Below are 18,596 nucleotides of genomic sequence, written 5' to 3'. Positions count from 1 at the left end.
ACTACTACTACTACTACTACTACTGTTTCAACACTTTAATTCCAAATATGAAATAAAGGCACGGTTGGCAACAAATACAAATACAAATACAAACAAAACAAGAAGAGTTATTTGTTTGGTTATTCTGTGAAGTGCTGTACGACGAAATTGTTGAAGGCATTCTTTGACCCGGTTGCTGCTTTCTCCTGCAATCTGGTGAACGATACTTTGTTTCGTACACAGTCTCCTTCGATTTGACTCATCCACGTTTTCCGTTGCCCCCCAGGAGCGCGTCTGGCATGGGCGTATTGATCGGGCGGGTCCCAATCGAAGGCACTGCGGGCTAATCTTCCTGGTTCCATTCTCTGGATGTGACCGTACCATTTTATCCGTTTGAGCATGATCATCGTGGATAGTTGGGGCATTCGCGATCTTGACATAATTTCATCGTTCGTTGCTTTCTCCAGATATGACACACGTAGAATTCTCCGAAGACAACCACAGTGGAAACTCTCAAGTTTTCTCTCCATTAATTTCGAAAGAGTCCAAGTCTCTGAGCTGTACAGCACGGCTGATAAAACGAGTGCTTTGTACAAATTGCACTTGAGGTGCACGCTGAGCTGCTTGCTCTTCCAGAGATTTTGGAAGTTAGCAAACCGTTGTCTAACTTCTGCAAGTTTGCAATTGACTTCCTGGAGGTACTACTACTACTACTACTACTACTACTACTACTACTACTACTACTACTACTACTACTACTACTACTACTACTACTACTACTACTACTACTACTACTACTACTACTACTACTACTACTACTACTACTACTACTACTACTACTACTACTACTACTACTACTACTACTACTACTACTACTACTACTACTACTACTACTACTACTACTACTACTACTACTACTACTACTACTACTACTACTACTACTACTACTACTACTACTACTACTACTACTACTACTACTACTACTACTACTACTACTACTACTACTACTACTACTACTACTACTACTACTACTACTACTACTACTACTACTACTACTACTACTACTACTACTACTACTACTACTACTACTACTACTACTACTACTACTACTACTACTACTACTACTACTACTACTACTACTACTACTACTACTACTACTACTACTACTACTACTACTACTACTACTACTACTACTACTATTACTACTACTACTACTACTACTACTGTTTCAACACTTTAATTCCAAATATGAAATAAAGGCACGGTTGGCAACAAATACAAACAAAACAAGAAGAGTTATTTGTTTGGTTATTCTGTGAAGTGCTGAACGACGAAATTGTTGAAGGCATTCTTTGACCCGGTTGCTGCTTTCTCCTGCAATCTGGTGAACGATACTTTGTTTCGTACACAGTCTCCTTCGATTTGACTCATCCACGTTTTCCGTTGCCCCCCAGGAGCGCGTCTAGCATGGACGTATTGATCGGGCGGGTCCCAATCGAAGGCACTGCGGGCTAATCTTCCTGGTTCCATTCTCTGGATGTGTCCGTACCATTTTATCCGTTTGAGCATGATCATTGTGGATAGTTGGGGCATTCGTGATCTTGACATAATTTCTTCGTTCGTTGCTTTCTCCAGATATGACACACGTAGAATTCTCCGAAGACAACCACAGTGGAAACTCTCAAGTTTTCTCTCCATTAATTTCGAAAGAGTCCAAGTCTCTGAGCTGTACAGCACGGCTGATAAAACGAGTGCTTTGTACAAATTGCACTTGAGGTGCACGCTGAGCTGCTTGCTCTTCCAGAGAATATGGAAGTTAGCAAACCGTTGTCTACCTTCTGAAAGTTTGCAATTGACTTCCTGCAGGTCTCCATGCTTGAGGCTGACATATGATCCGAGATACTTGAACGCTTCTATGTTTTCAAACTCGTTTCCGAGAACATCTTGTACTTTGCAGGAAAACACGCGTGTGGCAACTGCTTTAGGTTTGCCACAGTATCTCGATTGGTGAACTTTTCGGCCATTGACTGTTTTGAACTTTCTTTCACACTTGTCACAGGTAAGGCTCGCCTCTAGTTGCTCGAACTTTGACTTGTCGACGACATTCTTTGACAAACCGGCTTTGCAGAATCTTGTTTGGTGCACTTTGCGTCCGGTAACTGTACTGAATTGCCGCTGACAATTCTGACATCTTAAAGACTCTTGGTCAGCCACCACTGACCGACTCTCATTTTCTAGCGACTCTGAATCTGCTACCGCAGATTGTTGTTGTGAAGCTACCAACGCTGGCTTAGCCACCGCTAAGCTTTTCAATCTTAGCTTCCGGCCATCTTGTGTTTCCAACCAGCCCGCTTTCTTTTTCGTTCCAAGCAGCACCTCCGTGCTGATGGTTAGTCGTGACTGGCTAGATGTCTCTGCCAGGAGTCCTAGTTTGCCTTTATGTGTTCCAGTGAGTATCTCCACGTTCTGTTGGATACTAGGCACTGCAACAACATTTGGGCTGTCGCATTTTACGCCCATATTCTTTGTTTTGGCCACATTAATCTTCAGACCAGCGGCTTCCGCAAGGGCCTCGATTCGATGTAGGTTTTCTTGCACCTCACTGTCTGAGACCCCCACGAGAGCAACATCATCAGCAAAATCTAAGTCAGCCACCAATCTCCCAATGTCTAATCCTCCATGCACCGAGTTAGCCAAAATGTAGCTGATGACAAGGCCGAATAGGATTGGGGACCACACATCACCCTGCCTAACGCCCGTTCTGACATCAAATAAGCGTCCTTTCTCACCTTCGGCTTTGACTCGACATTTGAATCCATCATAGCTGTTTCTTATGATGTTTATCACTTTTTGCGGAAGACCATAGTGTTTCATTATCTGGTACATCTGCTCACGATCGACAGAATCGAATGCCGCTCGAAAGTCTATGAAACAAAAGCTAATATCCAATTGAAACGCCATTGATTTCTCTATTATTTGACGCAGGGCGAAGAGTTGGTCGGCGCATCCTCTGCTTTTTCTGAAGCCGCACTGCTCTTCCCTTAAGACGCGATCCACTGAATCTTTGCATCGATTGAGAATAACGGAAGCGAACACTTTGCCTGGTACTGACAATAGAGAGATCCCTCGGTGGTTCGAACACTCTGACCTCTTTCCTTTACTCTTGTCTGCTACCTTCCAGTCATCGGGCAGAACTTCCGTCGACCAACATTTATCTATGATGTCCCAGAGCCACTCGACAATACCCTTGTGTGCTTTCAACATCTCACAGGAAATGTTATCGGGTCCACTTGCCTTGCCATTCTTCAACCTGCGGACAGCTTCAAGCACTTCTTCAAATCGAATTGGGCTCAGGTCAATCGACAAGCTTTCAGCTGCTTCTTCGGGATCCAATCTCGTACTGCAGCTGGATGTTGAGGGATTCAGGAGTTGACTAAAATGTTCCGTCCAGCGTTCAAGTCGTTCCTCTTTCGTCCGTAAGTTGACGCCAGTGCTTGAAACTAATTTGGTCAACTGGGGACTCCAGTTTCGGCAAATCTGCTGTGATGCCCCAAAAACCTGCTTCAAGTTGCCTCTGTCCGCAAAGCTCTGCACTTCTTGGCCTTTGCGTTCAAGCCATGCCCGTTTGTCTGCACGTAGAGCTTTTCTGACTTCCTTACAGCAGTTTGTGAACTCTAACAACGCCACCGCGTTGCTGTGTTTCTTCAACTGTAGATCAGCTCGTTTCCGGATAAGTTCCAGAGAATTTGGAGAAATCCAAGGTTTGTTCACTCGCTTGTCCGGAAGGAGGCATTTCACTGCTGCTTGGTTCAGGGCTTTTCGAAAATTGTCCCAAGACTGCTCTGTATTCTCGAAATCGCCGCTCTTATCAAGATGTAACTTGACCTCCTGCGTGAATAAGTCACGCGTTGTTTCATCTTGCAGCTTTGCAGAACTGATTCTGGGCGTGAAACATGGCTTTTTAGACAAAAGTTTCATAGATACTTCCGCAATGACCAGTTCATGATCGGTAATTGTGGTTTTCCCTCTTCTGGTCCTCACATTCGTCAGACATCCTCTGTATCTCTCTGCAAACAGAATGTGATCCAGCATCTTTTTTCGACAACTCGGATCGGGAGGGTTGTAGGTGTACCGATGCACTTGTCGATGCTGGAACCATGTACCACCTACGAGCAATTTGTGTGAAGTGCAAAATGATAACAACTTTTCCGAGTTTTCATTTTCTTCACCCATTCCAAACGGGCCTCTGCAGCTCATGGTGTCATTCAACTGGTGTCCAGGCTCTGCATTGAGGTCACCGATGACACAAATACGCTCCCTATGTTTGAAGCTGGAAACTAGGTCTGAAAGTTGACTCCAAAACAAATCCTTCTCTTGGAGACTAGCTTCATTCGTAGGTGCGTAGCAGACAACAACAGCTAGATTGGCTCTCCTCCGAGCCGCGAACTTGACGTAGCAAATACGTTCACTTAGAGCCACTTGTTCTACGATGCTGTTTATCAATGACTTCTTTACAGCAACGCCCACTCCTCCTTGTCTCGACTTTACACCAGACAACCACGAGTCAGACAGGTAGAGCTTGTGGTCTCCGAGATCAATTTCTTGCTCCTGCAATCTCGTCTCCTGCACTCCCAGAATATCCAACTTGTATTTCGCCAGATCCATTTTCAAAGCCTCTAAAGATCCGGCTTGGGTCAGTGTTCTGACGTTTAAAGTTGCAATTCTGAGTTGGTTCCTCGGGAGATTCTTAGCACCCCTTACCCGGGACTCGGGGCCATGGTTGAATGTACTCATTGCTTTGGTGTTTGAAGGCTGAGATACGACTAGTTGCGCCACAAACTAGAAGACCAGTGCCTCGTTAGCTCGACCATGTGAGCGGAGAGCAGCAGCACATGACCTACCCCCAGGGGACACCACGTGGAGGTGAGGTTGGATTTTGTCCCCCACTACTACTACTACTACTACTACTACTACTACTACTACTACTACTACTACTACTACTACTACTACTACTACTACTACTACTACTACTACTACTACTACTACTACTACTACTACTACTACTACTACTACTAACTGCTAGCACTACCTACAACTACTACTAGATACTATTACTCACTAATATAACTACTTATACCTACCACTACAACCTACTTTTTTACCCTCCAATATTACTTGTTTTACTAACTATCTAAAAACAATGTGTTTTTGTTTTTCTAAAAAACGAAAACGATTCGTTTCTCTAGACACTCGCTTAACATAAACAACAGAAACTGTTATCTACGTTAAGGTAACGTGACCTGACTTACGCAGACCGACAGACTTACCCGCCAATATTTTCAAAAAATCATCAATTGTTTGAAAGTTTTTCAAAGATATGAAAAACTCTTAAAGGCATTGTTACATACATTAAATCAGCATTTTTCAACTTAAAGTTAATTTTCTGAATTAACAAATAAAAAATCCATAGTATGATATATGAGGTGATATTTAATTAATAAAAAATAATGTAGGGTATTTACTGTTTAGCGAACAATTCTAATTTATGGAACTTCAAATAAGTTTTTTTGCATGTTTTTTTGAAGTGTAACTTTTTTGTGTAATTTCGTTACTTATGGCGGATTAGTCAAAAATTTTTTGTTCAAAAGCTGAGTCTTTTTGTTTAATCAGTGTGTGACGTCTGATTCCATTTGCAATTAATTGAAAGATATGAAAATTAAACTTTTTTAACATTCTTATTTAAAGGATTGTATAGCGTAAACATTGAGTGCTTCACAATGGCACTGCACTATGTCTATTTAAAATATAAACATCATAGACATATGTTTGTTTCAAAAAAAAACTATAGAGTGTACCTAAATGGAGTCAAATACTTTACAACGTACCTACATTATCCAAAAAACTGAGGTTTCACTGTATATAGTTGTTTTCATATGTTTATTCAGAGTTATTGGTTATTTCAATTGTCAGATATTACACAACTTCTTCTGAATCCTTAGGTTTCAACTTTTTGCACAGACGAAAATCTGCTGGGACTGCTTGACGAAAACAATGTATTAGTTAAGTTTCATATTAACCCTAGCTTGGGCTCAGAATTTGTTCACAGCGAAAACTGTAATTGTGAACTTGCTTTTCATCGAAAGTTCAACGCTACATGATTCTTTTTTTTTGTTGTATTAACTTCTTCCTAATTTTATTGAATTTCATTTAATCCTTGTTTATCTGAAGAAAAAGAAAAATAAATTAACCTCATCAAACGTTTCTTAGCAAAATTGAGTGAAACAGTCTTATTGGATTTGAGAGCTCAAACAAAAACCTTAAATTTAGGGGTCTAGGTAAACAAATTTGTTTGTTTTCAAAGTCTGCTTACACTAAAGGAACACCAAATGTTTCCAGAGAAGTACTTTTTAAGGAATTTGAAACAAATTTCTTGTTTTTTAGTGTTCGAAACTCAACAACCGGAGACGGTATGGCTTTGGATAAGCAAGTATTAAAAAAATGTGAAACACGGTCGATCACTTTACATATAAAGTTGAACCATTGAGTTCGAGTTCGAGTTTGTGATCTAAAAATAGTCTCCAGGGATAATTGACTTTTTTAAAAAGACTTCTTTTTTAGTATTGAAAACTCAAAAATATGCAGTATGGATTTCGATAAGCAAGCACATTAAAACGCTGATGCTTGGTAGATTACTCTACGTAAAAAATGAAGTTTCGAGTTTGTGTTCGAGTTTGTGATCTAAAAACACTCTTCAAATATTATTGACTTTGAAAAAAAACTACTTTTAGTATTCAAAACTCAATAATCAGTGACTGTGTAACTTTGAATTACCAAATATAATAAAATGTGAAAACTTGGCCTATCGTTCTAATTAAAAGTTAAAAGTCAAAGTTTGAGTTTGAGTTCGTGATCTAAAAATAGTATTCATTTGATAATTACGTCATAATAGTTGAGTTCTGTTATAAAGTTGCGAACGCAAAACAGTTGAAACACGTTCTCACAATCTATTTAAACTACAGCTATATGTGTGTCAAAGATCTGAAGTAGACTTTCTGATTTTACTAAGGTTTTTGATATAATTTACTATATTATATAGACTATATTCACATGGTCTATTATGCAATCATTACTGCACGTGTTCTACAAGCATTCCTGAAGAGATAGTTTTGCATTGTTCTATAGAAGAGTACAGAAAAAAAACTTGATTTTCCTTGTACTTGGAAAATTGAACGACAGGGCGTGTAGCCGACAAGGAAAAAATGAGATATTAAGCTGACAATTTTTATCATAAGTGTGATTGGTTTATAATTCAGTAGTTCGGTTGTGATAGATTCATATCAAGTCCCACAGGCCGTTGAGGCATGGCCATGGCCCGCGAGGCATGGCCAGATGCGGTTAAATAAAATCCGACCAGGGATAGACCTCCGTTACACTAGTTGATGAAAAAACTTGGGTGTATTTGCCCACTTACGGAATACTGTTTTGAATTGGCCAATCACAGCTTCAGAATAAGTTTATTACTCATTTCACTTAAATTGTTGGTTAAATTTCTCCTTTTTTGGTTGTCTATAAACACCCTGTCGGCCAATACGGCGGGAACCGATATTCCGAAATTAGCACAGTGTTGACATTATTTACCAATAATCCTTGAAAAGAGAGGTCAGTGCAACTCTTTGAATGATTAATTTTCTCTTAAGAATGTTCTGCTAATGAACTTTAAATATTGCAAAATAACTAATATGGAAAACTTTCAAATCATGACCACATTAAGTAACAGTTAACACAACTAACTTTGGTTTTTGCTATCATCAAAACCCGTCAACACCGAGAGTAGAGATCTAATTAGGGTATCTTTCTGAAGAGGTTTCTTTCTGAAGAGGTTTTGCATAACCAAGTTTTGCGTCCACGTTAATGAATTATGGTATTCTTCTGAAGAGGTTTCTATGTTTTCAAACGTTTGTTTGTTATGGATCCTATGAGGATTTGACTTGAGTTCTTTCAACTTAGTCAAAGAAAAAACAACTGACAAAAAGACTAATTTTGATTATAAAGGCAATTAGGCTAATAAGATTTGCTGGTTTTTTAATGCAGTATTTTAATTTTCTCTCAGCTTAATCGATGTAAGAAATATGTAAAACTGCATCTTTGAGAAAAGTTCTAGGTGTAACTTTAATACTGCGTATTTTGCTAATTTGCACCATTGTATTTTAAAAAGATTTGTATCCTCTATAACAAAAATGGTAGAATCGTTATGTACAAGAAAATGTTTTTTTTTCATGAGTAATCATATAGCAAAACCGTAACCTTCAAAAAAACTTTATTTATCTGCAATTTACTCTATAAAAGCGAATCAACGCTCTCACAGGTAGCATGAAAACATTTTTTTTTCCATGGCGTTCAAAAAAGGAAACCTCTAACGGAACTGTGAAATTAACAAAGGTAAGAAAAGAAACGTTTTTCACGTCAATTTTGTTTTTTATTTGACACGTTTAATATAAAACAATGCCTAGCTGGCTGACATAAAAAAATTTTAGATTTTGCAAACCATTATATAAAAAATCGTTGACAATCAAACTGTTTATGTGCAAGCTGATTTTTTTCATTGCTACTTTATCAAATTTGTACTTTTAAGACCTCAATAGTTTGCCCTGAAGAAACTCATAAGAGAACGGACAAGTATTCACTTCTTGCATTTATCGGAAAATTCGTTCTGATACGTTAAATGCTTACGTTTCACAAGACCATAGCTTTATAGAATAACCAAGTTTTGCGTCCACGTTAATGAATACTTTGGGTTTAAAATTTTTTGAATTACTGAAGTAACATACTGAAATACTTCAAATTGATACATAGATACATTTAAAAGCTACTGACTGATTTCTCTGAAAACCAAATGTTCCAAGACAAACACCAAAAGTTGCACATGTGTACAGAAAAAAACTAATGCATATTTACGTTTATGGTTCAGATTGAGCCTTTGAAAACAACCTTATTATCTACTAACAGAAAACGTTAGCAGGGAACTTCTTATCGTTCCTCAAAATAAACCACGTCAATACTATGCAAAATCAAAAGTTTTGTGCAAATAAATTGATATTAAATCTACGTCTTAGAACCAGTTACTAAGTAAACTAGAAGCAATTGTAACCATGAAAATCAAACAAGAACGCCAATAGGTGAATTTAAATGATTTTGGACTTTCTGCTTTTTCTATTGCTTTATTTAACTTAACGTTATTTCGCTTAACTGGAGCACACTGGAGGTCGAAATGTATTCCCTAATAAACAATTACAAGCCTACGTACTCACTCTCTATTTATCTCAACTTTTGCTGCAACACAGTAGAGTACATGTATATACGGCTTCTTGATCACAGACAAAAGAATACTTAAGCAAACTAATAAAAGTGCTCTTAGCCGAAAATATTCTGCAAGAATTTTTGCAGAGCAGACTGAAATTCTCACACGCACAGTGTAATTCTTCTGCTTTTTGCCTAGCAATGAGATCAAAACCTTGAAATGTCAATGTCTGAGGTACTTAGGAGAAATTTCAATCCATTTTACAAATGAAAACGAATAAGAATTAGTCTAACAGCTATAACAACTGAGGCCTCATCGAAATGTTATAGGTATCCATTGGAAGCTACTTGGCTAATTAGGCTAATAGAACGAATGCTAACTTTCCAGCCAACAGTTTGAATTTACTTTTAACTGAATGATTTGCTTCTCGAAATAATATTTTAGCGTTTTCATTCCTGACTTGTATTCCATTCAGTTAATGTATGCCAAAACCCGAACTCAACTGCCGGTTAATAACTTATAATGTATCATATCCTAACGCAATTTGAAGGCTCATTTCAGCGCACAATCGTTTATCAAACTCGATATGAAAACAATATTGCCTTTATACAACAAAGGAAGGACAGTTCAATTTCAAGCTGGACTACCTTCGATCATTGCCTCATAACCAAAAATTTTATTGACTTTGTTACTACATTACCTAATATAACCGAAGAAGAAGACTTTATCAACAACTCAACCCCCTCGGAAACTGAAGTAACTTCTCAGCATATACCCAATCCTTTGACTTCTGACATAGGATCACTTCCTATGGACATCAAGAGGATTTTACGCAGTTACGATTTCGAAAGTATGCCCTTCTTCAGGAGCCATGAAGAATACTTCGCTGCCGTAGAAGATTTGGAAAATTTGTGGAAAAAGCTCAAATCATGCAGAAATGAAATCAAACTAACCACTATTCACGATAAAATTGATCATACTACATCATCCACATCCGATGATAACAGAAAGACTGTGATATCTTCCATCTTAGAACGAATCCCTAGCCTTCTTGAAGAAAACTCAAAAATTGAAGAAAACTTCCAGAAATTTAGCACTGAGCCATCGTCTAACAATGCTCTACAAAAGAGGAGCCATCGTGTAGTTCGAGGATGTGTACTTCATAGTGGAAATTTTCCAAAAAGAATGAGATTCGTTGAAAATGTGAGGTGTTCATGTGACAATAACAACTAGAACTGAAAAGTTCTTGTTGATTAAGGCTTATGAACTAGATGTTGGTTTTCAGTATTGAATTGTTTCCATTTATAACCTGTTATTTTGAAATGCTGTGCATTATTAAACTTCATTGTGTATGCTTATTATCCAAAATTTAGTAGTTGCAAAACCACTCCTTTAAAGTACAGTTTGTTGATTCAACATTATCCACGTCAGAGAAACAAGAAACAGTGTTCGGCCTGTTCAAAGGAGTAGAATGTCAGAAATTTGTTGTATAGTAAGATCCCCAAACCGTAAATTGTTGTTCTGGAAATGTTGAAACGGATACGAGCAAGAGATTCGACGTTATAAAGAGCTGACGTTAGAAAACGCCGCAACTTGTATTGATATAAGTAGAGTCGAAATCAAAAAGTTGATGTTAATTACCTTATATTGTTAGTTGAGTACTAAGAAAAGTACCTGAGTGGGTTAAGGGTTAATTGGTCTCATGTGCGGTTATGATAGTTTCATATCAAGTCCCAAGAGCCGCTGAGGCATGGCCATGGTCCGCGATGGTTTCAAGATAATTAATTTTTAATTTACTTTCAGTGTCTATACTAGGAGATACTAAATTTTCTTTTCTCAAATACTGGGTTATGATTGGTGAAAATTTTATTAGTCTCATTTGAGAAATCAATTTAATTGGCCACAAAATTTATCTTAAATCATCAACTAATATTTTAAACAAATTTTCAGCTCTCTCTCGGGTCTTTTCACTTCAGCTTTCTTACAAGTGACCGGTTAGAACAAACACTCACCTATGTTGAATATTGAATAAAAAACACCTATATTGTGCGTATGAGAAGTTCAGTCTGCTCTGCAAAAATTCTTGCAGAAAATTTTTGGCTAAGTGCACTTTTATTAGTTTGCTTAAGTATTCTTTTGTCTGTGATCAAGAAGGCGTATATACATGTACTCTACAGTTTTGCAGCAAAAGTTGAGATAAATAGAGAGTGAGTACGTAGGCTTGTAATTGTTTATTAGGGAATACATTTCGACCTCCAGTGTGCTCCAGTTAAGCGAAATAACGTTAAGTTAAATAAAGCAATGGAATAAGCAGGAGAGTTCAAATTCATTTAATTTCACCTATTGGCGTTCTTGTTTGATTTTCACGGTTACAATTGCTTCTAGTTTATATAGTAACTGGTTCCAAGACGTAGGTTTAATATCAATTTATTTGCACAAAACTTTTGATTTTGCATAGTATTGACGTGGTTTATTTTGAGGAACGATAAGAAGTTCCCTGCTAACGTTTTCTGTTAGTAGATAATAAGCTTGTTTTCAAAGGCTCAATCTGAACCATAAACGTAAATATGCATTAGTTTTTTTCTGTACACATGTGCAACCTTTGGTGTTTGTCTTGGAAAATTTGGTTTTCAGAGAAATCACTCAGTAGCTTTTAAATGTATCTATGTATCAATTTGAAGTATTTCAGTATGTTACTTCAGTAATTCAAAAAATTCTAAACCCAAAGTATTCATTAACGTGGACGCAAAACTTGGTTATTCTATAAAGCTATGGTCTTATGAAAGGTAAGCATTTAACGTATCAGAACGAATTTTCCGATAAATGCAAGAAGTGAATACTTGTCCGTTCTCTTATGAGTTTCTTCAAGGCAAACTATTGAGGTCTTAAAAGTACAAATTTGATAAAGTAGCAATGAAAAAAATCAGCTTGCACATAAACAGTTTGATTGTCAACGATTTTTTATATAATGGTTTGCATAATCTAATATTTTTTTAATGTCAGCCAGCTAGGCATTGTTTTATATTAAGCGTGTCAAATAAAAAAACAAAATTGACGTGAAAAACGTTTCTTTTCTTACCTTTGTTAGTTTCACAGTTCCGTTAGAGGTTTCCTTTTTTGAGCGCCATGGAAAAAAAATGTTTTCATGCTACCTGTGAGAACGTTGATTCGCTTTCATAGAGTAAATTGCAGATAAATAAAGTTTTTTTGAAGGTTAAGGTTTTGCTATATGATTACTCATGAAAAAAAAACATTTTCTTGTACATAACGATTCTACTATTTTTGTTATAGAGGATACAAATCATTTTAAGTTACAATGGTGGCAATTAGCAAAATACACAGTATTAAAGTTCCACCTGAAGCTTTTCTCAAAGATGCAGTTTTACATATTTCTCACATCGATTAAGCTGAGAGAAAATTAAAATACTGCATTAAAAAACAAGCAAATCTTATTAGCCTAATTGCCTTTACAATCAAAATTAGTCTTTTTGTCAGTTGTTTTTTATTTGACTAAGTTGAAAGAACTCAAGTCAAACCCTCACAGGATCCATAACAAACAAACGTTTGAAAACATAGGAACCCCTTCGGAAAGATACCACCAAAACGAAGTGCACAAAGCCAAGAATACTTATTAACACAAAGAAAAGTGAAACACTAATTTCCAAAAGTTTTAAATAGTTTAAACTTTGAACTTGGTGCATAATGGGTATCTGGGTTTTAACGCTGGAAACTTTTCCAAATCGGTCAAATTGACTGTAGAAATACACTTGTCAGTTTGACGGTCTCAAAGAGCCTAATTTGATCTCTACTCTCGGTGTTGACGGTTTTTGATGATAGCAAAAATCAAAGTTAGTTGTGTTAACTGTTACTTAATGTGGTCATGACTTGCAAGTTTTCCATATTAGTTAATTTGCAACATTTAAAGTTCATTAGCAGAACATTCTTAAGAGAAAATTAATCATTCAAAGAGTTGCACTGACCTCTCTTTTCAAGGATTATTGGTAAATAATGTCAACACTGTGCTAATTTCGGCATATCGGTTGCCGCCGTATTGGCCGACAGGGTGTTTATAGACAACCAAAAAAAGAGAAATTTAACCAACAATTTAAGTAAACTGAGTAATAAAACTTATTCTGAAGCTGTGATTGGCCAATTCAAAACAGTATTCCGTAAGCGGGCAAATACACCAAAGTTTTTTCATCAACTAGTGTAACGGAGGTCTATCCCTGGTCGGTATTTATTTAACCGCATCTGGCCATGCCTCGCGGGCCATGGCCGTGCCTCAACGGCCTGTGGGACTTGATATGAATCTATCACAACCGAACTATTGATTTATAAACCAATCACAATTTTATTACCAATTATGATAAAAACTGTCAGCTAAATTTCTCATTTTTTTCCTTGTCGGCTAAACGCTCTGTCGGTCAATTTTCCTAGCACCAGGAAAATCATGTGTTTTTTCTGTTCTCTTCTATAGAACAATGCAAAACTATCTCTTCAGGAATGCTTGTAGAACACGTGCAGTAATGATTGCATAATAGACCATGTGAATATAGTCTATATAATATAGTAAACTATATCAAAAACCTTAGTAATATCAGAAAGTCTACTTCAGTTCTTTGACACACATATAGCTGTAGTTTAAATAGATTGTGAGAACGTGTTTCAACTGTTTTGCGTTCGCAACTTTATAACAGAACTCAACTATTATGACGTAATTATCAAATGAATACTAGTTTTAGATAGATCACGAACTCAAACTCAAACTTTGATTTTTAACTTATAATTAGAGCGATAGGCCAAGTTTTCACATTTTATTATATTTGGTAATTCGAAATTACACAGACACCGATTATTGAGTTTTGAATACTAAAAGTAGTCTTTTTTTCAAAGTCAATTATACTTGAAGAGTGTTTTTAGATCACAAACTCGAACACAAACTCGAAACTTCATTTTTTACGTAGAGTAATCTACCAAGCATCAGCGTTTTAATGTGGTTGCTTATCGAAATCCATACTGCATATTTTTGAGTTTTCAATACTAAAAAAGAAGTCTTTTTAAAAAAGTCAATTATCCCTGGAGACTATTTTTAGATCACAAGTGGTTCGCCGTGTTTCACATTTTTATTATACTTGCTTACCCAAAGCCATACCGTCTCCGGTTGTTGAGTTTCGAACACTAAAAAACAAGAATTTTGTTTCAATTTCCCTAAAAAGTACTTCTCTGGAACCATTTGGTGTCGATTTAGTGTAAGCAGACTTTGAAAACAAACAAATTTGTTTACCTAGACCCCTAAACTTAAGGTTTCTGTTTGAGCTCTCAAGTCCAACAAGACTGTTTCACTCATTTTTGCAAAGAAACGTTTGATGAGGTTAATTTATTTTTCATTTTCTTCAGATAAACAAGCATTAAATTAAATTCAATAAAATTAGGAAAAAGTTAATACAACAAAATTTTAAGAACCATGTAGCGTTGAACTTTCGATGAAAAGCAAGTTCACAATTACAGTCTTCGCTGTGAACAAATTCTGAGCCCAAGCTAAGGTTAATATGAAACTTAACTAATACATTGTTTTTGTAAAGCAGTCCCAGCAGTTTTAAGTCTATGCAAAAAGTTGAAACCTAAGTATTCAGAAGAAGTTGTGTAATATCTGACAATTGACATAACAAATGACTCTGAATAAACATATGAAAACAACTAAATACAGTGAAACCTCAGTTTTTTGGATAATGTAGATACGTTGTAAAGTATAGGACTCCATTTAGGTACACTCTATAGATTTTTTTTGAAACAAACATATGTCTATGACGTTGATATTTTAAATAGACATAGTGCAGTGCCATTGTGAAGCACTCAATGCTTACGCTATACAATCCTTTAAATAAGAATGTTAAAAAAGTTTAATTTTCATATCTTTCAATTAATTGCAAATGGAATCAGACGTCATACACTGATTAAACAAAAAGACTCAGCTTTTGAACAAAAAACTTTTGACTGATCCGTCATAAGTAACAAAAGTACACAAAAAAGTTACACTTCAAAAAAACATGCAATAAAACTTATTTGAAGTTCCATAAATTAGAGTTGTTCGCTAAGCAGTAAATACCCTACATTATTTTTTATTAATTAAATATCACCTCATATATCATACTATGGATTTTCTAATTGTTAATTCAGAAAATTAACTTTAAGTTGAAAAATGCTGAGTTAATGTATATAACAATGCCTTTAAGAGTTTTTCATATCTTTGAAAAACTTTCAAACACTTTATGATTTTTTAAAAATATTGGCGGATAAAGTCTGTCGGTCTGCGTCAGTCAGGCCACGTTACCTTAACGTAGATAACAGTTTGTGTTGTTTATGTTAAGCGAGTGTCTAGAGAAACGAATCGTTTTCGTTTTTTAGAAAAACAAACACATTGTTGTAGATAGTTAGTAAAACAAGTAATATTGGAGGAAGTAGGTTGTAGTGGTAGGTATAAGTAGTTATAGTAGTGAGTAATAGTATCTAGTAGTAGTTGTAGGTAGTACTAGCAGGTAGTAGTAGTAGTGACTAATTGTAGATGGTAGTTGCAGGTTGTAGTATTAGGTAGTAGCAGTAGTAGGTAGCAGTAGTGTTGTGTTCGATACCGAAATTTTCGCCAGGCTTCTTAGCCCAATTATTTGTTATATAGACTCTGCTCTTTTCAAACTCCATTGGATGTACCTCTTTCCAATGCTCTATCAAATATCGTTACGGTTATGATATTTTAAAACGTTAACCGAACAATAAGTCATCCAAAATATATACACTGGGCTACGGAATGCACAGTAAATTTGATCCAAGAAAGAACAATAATGAACTCATTTGATTTTTGTTGGCTTAAGGTGTTATAGTATTTTTCTTCCAGTGTTCAATAGTTGAGTATTCTGAGTATGTTGGAACCATTTACTGAAGAAGCTATTCGCCTTTATTTAAGATTTCAGTCCCAGCACGCATTATCCATTAGTGTTATTCACAATACGCAAAAAAGGCTTATACACTGTTGAAGTTGTTTCTAGCAAGCCCCGCAGATACAGAGGTTGTGTTCCTTCTTGTTTAATTGATCAAGTGGCTAATAAACTTTTGAAAAATTAGCTATTTTTTACTGTTCCAGTGCAAACTACTCTTCTTGTACATCATTACACTTTTGTCTGGTTCAAGCTCTTGATGAATTCCTATCAATCTACTTTATTTAACTAAAAAAGTTCACCTGCTCCTGCATATCATTGTTTTTCCACCAACTTTTTTGGTTTTTTTACAGAATTCAATCTTTTTACTTAGCTCAATTTGTTGTTAATCTCTCAACAATTTATCTCAAATATATTTTTCCTGAAAACAATCTTGCTCAATCCTAAAAGGGTAGCTAAATAAGTGTGGAGAAATCTCTGTTTTCGAAAAAAAGCATACTCAGAACATCAAAAAATTGTTTTTGTCTACTGTGTTTCACTTTTTTTCATTTTCTTGCCAAGGATTAAAAGACAAAAGCATAAATTTAATTTTTTTTCTGTAAAGAATCTTCATAGTTTTTAATATAGTAGCTAGATAGGTGTAGAAACTTCATCAATTTTCAAAAGAGCATGCTCAGAACATCAAAAAATTGCTGTCGTCTTCGATGGTACCATTTTGTTTGCCAATGTTTAAAGAACAAAAGCGTGAGATTTGACTACGCGGAGGGTCAAAATCTGTTTGTAAGATATAATATTATTGGATCGTGGAAACGAATAACAACATTCTTCTAAGCAATTAGTTTGCCCACCTCCGGGGACTTCTCTCTTCCTCTCTCGTCAGACTTACATGCATATAAATACATAAATACAAACACATTCAGACATATATACATACTTTCCACCGCATACATAAAGAAAAACATACACACATAAAACCATAAACGTCTTGACATATACACACAATTACAATATCTACACGAAAACATACATCCCGGCTTATACTCATACAAATATATTAATAAACTTAAGCACAATTATATTTACTTAAAAACAAACATAAACTTTCATTTGTACTTTCATTATTAAATATATGAGGACGCATAATTTTATACGTAAAATTTTCATTCTTCCATTTCTTTCAATCATTCATTCAGACATAAAAATTACATTGCTGAACTCATTCATGCAAACATACCTACTTGTTTAGATAGAAATATAGATAGTTACAAATGCATACAAAAAATAAAGACATGCTTTCCACATCATACGGCACATTTGCAGTAGTATTGTCATTAAAAACTGCTTCTGACTGCTCTTTGACTTATTTCAGACCATTCCAGAAACTGAGTTGTTCCGGTCTTACCTGGTTGAACAAAAAAAAGGTCCACAAAAATCACTTTTGAGTGCTCTTTCATAGCGCAAAATCCATTTCAAACCATTTTAGGACTATAAAAAATTTTGGAATTTTTTTCTCAAAAATCTGAAATTTTGTGTGTTTCAACCCCTATACTGCATAGATGAAAAAAGTGAAATCAACAAAAAATCACTTTTGAGTGCTCCTTCATAGCGCAAAATCCATTTCAGACAATTTTAGGACTCTGAAAAATTTTGAAAATTTTTCCTCAAAAATTGGAAATTTTTGTGTGTTTCGACCCCCATACTGCATAGGTGAAAAAAATGAAGTCAACAAAAAATCACTTTTGAGTGCTCTTTCATAGCGCAAAATCCATTTCAGACCATTTTAGGACTTTGAAAAACTTTGAAAAATTTTCGAAAAAATTTTTCAAATTTTTAAAATTTTTTGGCCTCTGGTGTCTTATATTGGATTTTTTATGTTTTCACCAAAGACATTTGGTGAGAGACTAGAACTTAGGTAACACCTTATTCTATATACAGCAAACATTGCCACAGCGGAAATCTGCCATTTGCTTGTTGGGGCGGGGGTTCGGACCCCACCCCCTACAAGACTTTTTACCACCGAAAAACTGATTTTCTCTTTGTGAAACAAAGTTTTTTGGCTAAGTTTCGCCAGACTGCTTAACCCAAGAACTTCTCACAGGCTGGCGAAACTTAGCCAAAAGTCTTTGTTTCACAAAGAGAAAATCAGTTTTTCGTTGGTAAAAAGTCTTGTAGGGGGGGTCCGAACCCCCCCCCCCCCCCCCCCCTACAAGCATATGGCAGATTCTCTTACTACTGTCGTAATAAAGAAAGGTTTGTCGTTTTTATTTGGTTTTGTTGTTTGTCTCAAAATGATTTATCAAATGGATACACAAATTGTTTTATAAATTTTTTGGAGAACAATTCTATCTCTTCCTCATTTTGTAGGCAGTAAATCAAAAATGTGGTTGACC

At 35.9% G+C, this 18,596-nt stretch overlaps 1 protein-coding gene across 1 annotated transcript in view; it reads left to right on the top strand.

Annotated features, from left to right (window-relative positions):
* The window catches only part of LOC142337993 (uncharacterized), a 244,820-nt gene that overhangs the window by 41,319 nt on the left and 184,905 nt on the right, over positions 1 to 18,596 (top strand). The window lies entirely within an intron of this gene.

This window comes from Convolutriloba macropyga, chromosome 4, assembly GCF_964194025.1.
Source record: "Convolutriloba macropyga chromosome 4, txConMacr16.3, whole genome shotgun sequence".
NCBI lineage: Eukaryota > Metazoa > Xenacoelomorpha > Acoela > Convolutidae > Convolutriloba > Convolutriloba macropyga.
The sequence above is the reverse complement of the archived record's forward strand: the minus strand, read 5'-3'. Positions and strand labels throughout refer to the sequence as shown.